Source organism: Octodon degus, unplaced genomic scaffold (genome assembly GCF_000260255.1).
Source record: "Octodon degus isolate 3935 unplaced genomic scaffold, OctDeg1.0 scaffold00009, whole genome shotgun sequence".
NCBI lineage: Eukaryota > Metazoa > Chordata > Mammalia > Rodentia > Octodontidae > Octodon > Octodon degus.
This window is the reverse complement of record NW_004524585.1, coordinates 13,475,122-13,484,373: the sequence shown is the minus strand read 5'-3', so window position 1 is coordinate 13,484,373 and position 9,252 is coordinate 13,475,122. Positions and strand designations below refer to the sequence as shown.

General features: G+C 41.4%; 1 non-coding gene and 1 pseudogene across 1 annotated transcript; one reads left to right on the top strand and one right to left on the bottom strand.

The window, feature by feature from the left end:
• Positions 1-3,504: 3,504 nt before the first annotated feature.
• On the top strand, positions 3,505-3,611 carry LOC111814808. The gene has a single exon (XR_002819694.1). It is a non-coding gene; the product is annotated as a U6 spliceosomal RNA (small nuclear RNA).
• Positions 3,612-5,693: 2,082 nt separating this feature from the next.
• Positions 5,694-9,252, bottom strand: part of LOC111814329 — a 39,282-nt pseudogene continuing 35,723 nt past the window's right edge.

Here is a 9,252-nt window from a genome sequence, read left to right as displayed (position 1 = left end):
CTCTCTCTCTCTCTCTCTCTCTCTCTCTCTCTCTCTCTCTCAAATAAATAAATAAAAAAATTTAAAAAAAAATATAGCAAGACCCTTTGTCAACAAAATCACATCTAAATTAATTAATTAATATTACTGTGTTATGACTTCAATAAGGAATGTCCCCCAAAGGCATGGTCTCTGGCTGATGGCAATATTGGGAAGTGGTAGGAAGTTTACAAAGCAGAGCCTGGATGGAGAAAGTAGGTTGCCTTGAAGTGTGGTGCTGTCCTTGCTCTACCCTTTCTAGCCACCATGAAATGAGCAGCTTTCTTCTGTCACTCTGCTTTTTTTCCTTTTTAAAAAAAATGTATTTGGTATAGGGTCTCACTTCGTAGCTTGGACTCGTATTGATCCTCCTATTTTTAGGCTCCTCAGCGCTAAGATTACAGGTGTGTGCCACCATGCCTAGACTCAGTGTCAACTCAGAGTGCCCTGAGGTGGGGCTGGTGTGACATGTGGTGCTAGGGATCGAGCCCCAGTCCCTGTGCTTGCCTAAGCAGGCCCTTAGCCTGCTGAGCTATCTTGCCAGCTCAGTTACTCTCTGCATGATGCTCTGCCTTCCTACAGGCCCAGAAACATGGGGCCAAATGACCATGGACTGAACTTCTGAAAGCACAGGCCAAAATAAATTCTCATTTTAGGTCATTTATTTCAGGTAGTTATAGCCACAGGAAGTTGATTAACACATAGTTTAAGCTGGAAGGAAGGCTGTAAAGGTAGGCCAACAGTCCAGGTAAAAGATAATCACAAGTTTGGCAAGGTAGGTATTGGTTACATTGGAAATAAAGACTTTTTTTTTTCTCCAGAACTGGGGATTGAACTAAGGCCCCTGTACTTGCCAAGCAAGCACTTATTCTACTGAGCTATCTGCTTGGCCTCATAAAGACATAATTTGATCCAAGAGATTTTAGATATTTTAGAATGTGAAAGAATGTACCAGATTATTAATCAAAGTATTTTTTGACAGGAAACACTATCAAAGAAGTGATGCATTGGATCAGAAAATGGGGCCTCAATATTTTCCATGTTAGATTAGGAATATTTTAAGTTGAAGATGATTGAAAAATATCAAATACCAAAAGCAATGCTCTCTGTGTTCTCTCTTATTTGTCTAATATTGATATAGGGCATTTGATATAGAAATTATATATGGGCCTCCAAATAACATAAGAGAAATATAACTCCCATCCTGCTGGATGTCTGAAGTGCAGAGTTTATGTTCTCAAAAATCAGGGAATGAAAGTGATGAGAATTTATTGAGAGAGGGGGTTCAGCCAAATAGCTCAGTGGATTAAAGCACCTGCTTAGGCTGACGCAGGAGCTGGGAGCTTGAACCCCTGGCCTGCTGTTCTGGCCCTGTGCCCGGGGCACATTGAGATGGCAATTGAGGACTGAGTGCGGTGGTGTACACCTGTAATCCCAGCACTTAGGAGGCTGTAAACAGGAGGATCACTATGAGTCCAATCTATGCAGTGAGATCCTGTAGACCTTGTAGACCCTTCCCTAAAAAATACAGAGAGAGAGAGAGAGAGAGAGAGAGAGAGAGAGAGAGAGAGAGAGAGAGAGAGAGAGAATTTTTTGAGAGAGAGAATTTTTTGAGAGAGAGAGCTTGGAATGGGATAGCTTGGAAATGGAAAGAATAGCCCTAAGGTGGAGTCTAAAATAAAATGGTGGGACCTGAGATTGTGGCTCGTGCCTGTAGCCCTAGCACTCAGGAGGCTGAGGCAGAAGAATCAGTCAATTCAAGACTAGCCTGGGCTACATAGTGAGTTCCAGACCAGCCTGGACTACATAGGGAGACCCTGTCTCAATCAAGCAATCAATCAATGTAAAATAAAATAAAATGGATGGGAGAGACAGAAGGGGCCCTCGAAAGTGGCCCCACTTCTAAAAGGTGTTACGTTGAGCAAAGCCACAATGTAAGGAGGGTTCTAGGTCGGACCACACTATGGTGAATCAGTATGATTACAAGGATAGTTGCTTAGGTACTAGTGATTAAATGGGAACCAAATGGGGAAAGTGATTAATGCCTATGTAGAATATCAAGCACTGCTGTTCATACCTAGGGGATGTATGTGTGTGTGGTTGCTTCTTTCCTCTTTAAGCTTGGCTTTCAGTGAATGAACCTCTGGTCACAGTAGGCTGTGGGGATAAAGGAACCCTTCTCCACCTTTGGTTAGAGTGTAGACTGGTACAACCACTGTAGAAATCAGTGTGGAGATGATTACAACCACAATCTCAGGTCCCACCATTTTATTTTAGACCCCACCTTAGGGCTATTCCTCTTTCCATTTCCAAGCTATCCCATTCCAAGCTCTCTCTCAATAAATTCTCTCTCTCTCTCTCTCTCTCTCTCTCTCTCTCTCTCTCTCTCTCTCTGTCTGTATTTTTTAGGGAAGGGTCTACAGGGTCTACAGGGTCTCACTGCGTAGATTGGACTCACAGTGATCCTCCTGTTTACAACCTCCTAAGTGCTGGAATTACAGGTGCGTGCTACCACGCCCCCAAAACTAGGGCTTTTCAGCTGGAACCTCCATCTTCCAGTAATTTGCCAAAATGACTAACTCAAAGGGCAAGAGGAGGGGAACCCGGTATATGTTTTCCAGGCCTTTTAGAAAATATGGGGTTGTTCCTTTGGCCACATACATCAAATCTACAAAAAGGATGATATTATAGACATAAAGGGAATGGGTACTGTGCAACAAGGAATGCCTCACAAATGTTACCATGACAAAACGGGAAGAGTCTACAACGTTACCCAGTGTGCTGTCGGCATTGCTGTAAACAAGCAAGTTAAGGGCAAGATACTTGCCAAGAGGATTAATGTGCATAATGAGCATATTAAACACTCAAAACGTTGTGATAGCTTCCTGAAACGTGTCAAGGAAAATGATCAGAAAACAAGGAAGCCAAAGAGAAAGGTACCTGGGTTCAGCTGAAACGCCAGCCTGCCCCTCCCAGAGAAGCACACTTTGTGAGGACCAATGGAAAGGAACCCAAGTTGGTGGAACCCATTCCTTACGAATTTATAGCATAAACTGGGGATGTTGCTCTGCCATTCAGTACCTAATTGGCAGCTTAAGCGTTCTTGGGCCTATGTAAAACTAAATCATCCTGTGTTGTAAGGCTGGTTTTCTTAGTTGAACAGGTATATGATGCCTTCTTATCTCAGAAATATTTGCAGCAGATTTTCACTGTAATCTGTAGACTAATTACTACACTAGTAATTGTGTCTAGTCTTTACTCTTCAGTGTTTTTCTTGCTGAAAGATATTGCTGAGGTATTGTGCAGGTATATACCCAGAAATTCAAATATTTATAAAATATTTATATTGGCTTGAAGATCCTGTAAATCATCATGGGGAAAAGATGTATCAAAATAAATGGAAGCCACTTCAGAAACAAATATAAGTCCATTTCAGTTAAATAAATTGTTTAAAGCAAAAACAAACAAACAAAAAAACTAGGATTAGTGCTCGCTTCGGCAGCACATATACTAAAATTGGAACGATACAGAGAAGATTAGCATGTCCCCTGCGCAAGGATGACACGCAAATTCATGAAGTGTTCCATATTTTTTTAAGACAAGCCTCCCCATTTCAAAGGCCCAATCCAAAATGGGGATCTTAGATGAATGTACACTTCTCAGAGGAAAAAATACAGATGGCAAGTAAATATATGAAAAAAATGTTTAGCATCATTGGTCATTCAAGAAAAGCAAATTAAGACAACAGTGACATTCCATTTCGTCCAGAAAGAATGGCTAACATCAAGAAGTCAGCCAGTAACAAATGCTGGAGAGGCTGTGGAGAAAAAGGAACCTTGCTGTGCTGTTGGTGGGAGTGCAGACTGGTACAACCACTACGGAAATCAGTGTGGAGATGTCCTAAAAAGCTAAGATTGGAGATCTCATTGATGTCAGCTATTGTCCTCCTGAGTACCAGAAGAACTGAAAACATCACAGCACAGCAAAATATGTGCACCCATGTTTATAGCAGAGCAATTTGTCATAGCTAATTCCTGGAAACAACCCAGCTGCCCATCAACTGAAGAATTATTCAGCTATAAAACAGGATAAATTTGAGACTTTTGTTGGTAAATGGATGCAACTAGAGAACATAATGTTAAGTGAAATAAATTAGACCCACATGTGCGAACATTGTATTATCACCTTATGTGAGAACCTGAAAAAGAAAAATGGATTTTTTTTTTTTTTTGGACTGGCGCAGGATGCCTTAAGGGCAGCTCTGGTATGAGGATCTGGGGATCGAACCACAGAATCCTGAACCTGACTGCTTTGCTTAAATAGGCACTTAAACAACTGAGCTAATGGGCAGGCCCCCCTGAAAAAGAAAACGGAATCTGAAAGGTACAATATTGGGAAAAGGTAGTGAACTTACTCCAAATGAAAGCGTTACGCAGAGTTGAAGAGAAGGATAGGAGATGGAGTGGAGGAAAGAGATATATCTCTGTATGTAAGCAGGATAATTTGGATAACTGTATTGTGCATTTCTGGTGGTCTATGGAAAGGAGAAAATAACACTTAATTTGTGTTGTTTCCTTTTTTCAACTGTTTTAACTTTTTTTTTTTTTTTTTTGGCGGAACCGGGAATTGAACTCAGACCCTTGTGTTTGCCAGTCAAGCACTTATCCTATCTTTATCTTCCTAATTTCTTATGCATTTCTTTCTTTTTCCAATTTTACATGAATATATCTAGTAATATAACTGGTCGGAAGACAACACTATGCATTACAACAAATACTGTGAAATTCATATTATTTGATAAGTAAAAAAAAGCTAGGATTAGAGGTCCCATTGAAACCTAACAATTCTTGGGTATCTATCTTCCCAGAAAAATTAGAAACATTATAATTATATCAGAGTGATATATGTGCATCCATGTTTATAGCAGCACAATTTGTAATAGGTAGATCTTTAAAACAACTCAAATGCTCATCAACAACCAAGGAATGGATAAAAGAGATATGTTTTTTTATTTACTGGAATACTATTCAGCCACAAAGAAAGATAAACTTGAGATGTTTATAGGAAAATGGATGCAACTCAAGAGCATACTTATAAGTGAAATAAATCAGATCCCCATGTGTAAACATCAATATCTCACTAGTGTGAGAAACTGAACAAGTAATTAAGATCCAAAATGTACAGTAGAGGGGCAGGGGAAACAGCTCAGTGGAATAAACGCCTGCCTGGCAAGTGCCAGGTCCTGAGTTCAATCCCCAGTACAAAAAACCAAATAAATAAATAAAATGAACCTGTACAAAATATGCAATAAGTATTGGGAGTAGGGAAGAAACTGTCCAAAAGAAAAGAAAAACTGTGATGGGAGAATGGGGAAAGGATCTATATCTATCTATCTATCTATCTATCTATCTATCTATCTATCTATCTATCTATCTATCTATCTATCTCTATCTATCATCTATCTATCTATCTATCTATCTATCTATCTATCTATCTATCTATCTATCTATCTATCCAAACTTACTATGTTTTGGGGAAGAGTGTCGCAAACACCGAGTTCTAATCACCCCTTTGTGCTACTTAGCACTGAGTTCCTCCTAGCCCTATGCATGCTGCGTTTTTTTTTTTTTTTAACCAAGGCCAGAGATTGAGTTTTATTGTGACGCCGCTCAAGCCTAGACAGCGGACTGGCGCAGAGGGTACAGCCGCTCCTTCCGCTGCTGCTTCTTGGTCTTTAGCTTCTCCTCATGCTTGCTGAGCCAGCGGCTCAGGCTCGGGTCTTCTCGGGCCGCAGGTCCAGGGGCTTGTACTTCTTGCCCTTGTAATATTCCTGAGCTTTTCTTTCTGGGTCTGGTTGATGACAGTGAGAACACGGGCGATGGATTTGCGAACATCTCGCATCTTGCAGAGCGTGGACACCGCGCCGCCCAGCACTTTAGCAACTTTAGCAGCTCCACCTTCAGGTCGTCTAGCTGTTTCAACAACTCTTCTTCTTTCTGCGAAGATCCCGAGCCTTAATCTTGGCTATAGTTGCAAAAGAAGCCGCCACTGCCACTTGCTCCTAGAGAAAGAGCGCATGCTGCGTTGTCAATGTGCTCTACACTAGTTCAATTTTCAGGTCCCTCACCGTGTAATTTAAGAGGGTGGAGAGAAAGTTATCTTATTGCTCTTGTCTTAGTTACCCTTCTCTCGTTGCTGGGACAAATACCCGACACTCAAAATGAAGGAGGGAAAGGTTTATTTAGCTCACAGTTACTGGAGGTTTCAGTCCACACTCAGCTGGCTCCAAGGCAGAGCAGCACAGAGCAGAAAGCAACCTTTCAAGGCGGTGGTGAGCAAGAGCGCAAGGGAGGGGTAGCAGCAGCTCAGGCAGCTAGCTTCTCTTCCTTCCTTACACTGTAAGGCAAATTACCTGCCCCAGGGCAGGGGCAGCATCCACACCCACAATAATCAATCACAAACTCCAGAAGCCACCCCAAGACTGCAGGAGGCTTTGGGGGGACACCTAGACACAAACAATAACAGCTCTGCTGTGGGTGATTATGGATTACCACTAAGTAGCATTTATGCACATCTCAAAGTAGCAGCAACAAACAAATTATTAAAAATCTGAAGTTATAGTGTCCCTGTAGCATGTACAAATGAGAATCATGTACACATAAAAGTATGTTTCGAGGGGCTGGGGAGATGGCTCAGTAGAATAAGCGCTTCCCTTGCAAGCACAAGGGCCTGAGATCAATCCCTGGTTCCACCAAAAAAAAAAAAAAAAAAAAAGTATGTTTCGGGGTTTTCTTTTTGTTTTGTTTTGTTTTTAGGGTAGAATCTCACTATGTAGTTCAGACTGACCTTAAACTCACCATGTAGCCGATGTTGGCCTCAAACTTGCTGTGATCCTCCTGTCTCAATTTCCCAAGTAGTGGGATTATAGGCATGTGCCACCATGCCTGGCCCTAAACCAAAGTTATTAAACTAGTTTAGGGTTGCAGAGATTTATGTACACATGAGTTCTTAAAATGTTTCAGAGTTAGTTTCTATAGTATCGCTTTCTTGTATTAAAATCATTTAAGTTTCCATTTTCTTTTTTTAAAAATATATAGTTTAGGGAAGGGTATACAGGGTCTCACTGCTAGATCGGGCTCATAGTGATCTGCTTGTTTACAGCCTCCCAAGAGCTGGGATTACAGGCATGCACCACCACGCCCAGTCTCAATTGCCATCTCAGTGTGCTCCAGGGGCGGGCCGGCACAGTGGCCCCGGGATCCAACTCCCAGCCCCTGCATCTGCCTAAGCAGGCACTTTAATCTGCTGAGCTATTTGGCTGGCCTTGGTTTCCTCATTTAAAACTTCCAGTATATTTCAGACATTGATCACAAGTCAGGTACAGGCCAGGCACACCAAGGAAAAAGAACACCTACATTCTCAATGGTAAAAGTAGTGATACAAATTGTTTATCCTGTTTTAAAGGAATTAAATAATTGATTCTGAGCCAAATATGAGTGACCAAGGTCCAGAAAGATAGATTTTGGTTGCCCTAAGTGGCACGCTCTGAAGTGGAAGAGGTTATGTGGACACTTAGGGCCCAAGAACAAAAAAAGTCACACATCAATACATTGAAGAAATATATTGATGGCAATATTAGGTAGGCTGCCTACACATGATAGAAAAAATCTTTTCTATAGGTTTTAGATGTTATAGAGATTTACGTTTAGGATTGGTGGGGTGGGATTTGGTGGTCTGCTTTTCATGTCTGTGTAGCAAGTATTAACTAAGCTTAACAATACATTCCAAGAGGTTTACTGAGTTGATACAGGAATGTTAGGTTGGATACAAAGGTTAAGAGTAAATGCTGTTTTTTCTAAAGGGCCTTCTATGACAGACTGAGGTGGTTGGGGCTCTGCGCACGCAACACTTCATCTCTCAGCTGAGTTCTACTTCGCCGAGATGGGTCTTCATACAAATGCAGCTCCTTCATATAACTTCGGCCTCACCTAGGTTAAGTACTTTTTTCCTCAACCAGAGATTTAATTTGAGTTTCCTTGTCAAAGGTCAATTGCCACAAATTCTGTCTGCTACGGCTCTCTGCGCTGTCCCATTCCCTCCTGGCCATTCTCTGCTCTTGGCTACCTGTCAAGATTAGCATTCTGTGGCTGGTCCTGCCCAATTAGTGGCTGCAACAAGGCAAGAGCACAATCTTGTTGTTCCAAGAGCCTTTTTTTGGGTAGTATTTTAGGGCAGGGCCTACAGGGTGTTCAGGGTCTCAATACTATATCAGACTCGTAGTGATCTGCTTGTTTACAGCCTCCCGAGAGCTGGGATTACAGGCACGCACCACTGCGCCCAGTCTCAATTGCCATCTCAATGCACCCCGGGGGTGGAGCTGGCAGAGTAGGCCTGGGGACCAAACTCCTGGCCCCTGCACCTCTTGTGGGCCCTTTAATTTGCTGAGCTATTTGGCAGGCCCTCCAAGAGCCATTTTAGACCCAATATTCTTAAATTTAGTTTTAACAAGTTGTACTTCTTGAGCTAAACTCAGTAAAATCCTCACTTCTGTTCCTGTAGGTCAGCTGTCTCCGTGTTCCATGCTGCAGTATTTCACATAAAATATTATGTTTCATCGTGCTCTATTGGTTTTCTCTCTCTCTCTCTCTCTCTCTCTCTCTCTCTCTCTTTTTTTTTGGTTTTCTCTTACAGTTTCTGGAATTGTGGCCAGGATCTAGGACTCTTTGATATTTCACTGGGATAAAATGTACTGGAATGTTGCTGTCTCCCTGCCTGAGAGTCCCGGAGACCTCACAGGCGAGCAAGCGCAAGCCTTCAAGTGCACCACTCTCTGAAGCATCACCGGGGCCTTTGTTATTTCTCTTTATTTCCTTGGTATGAACCTGTGGCCTTTGAACTGAATTATATGCCTTGCCCTTTTAATTTATATATTTAAAACATTTTTTGTGTGCTATTTTAAAAATTTGAGATACTCACTTTCTTTCTTTCTTTTTTTTTTTTTACAAACCTCTGTTTTTTTTTTTTAATTTAAAATCAAAAGAAAATGGAAATATACTTTTTAAAGTTTCTAATACTAGAAGATATCATACAATGTCTTTTAAATAAATTGTAAAAACAGAAGACCCAATGATATTATGGGCTACTGGACTCTTTTAGACTATTTTGCTGAGTTTACACACCTATAATATTCAATAACGGAACTTAGAAAAAATGGGGTATACTGATGAATGTCCA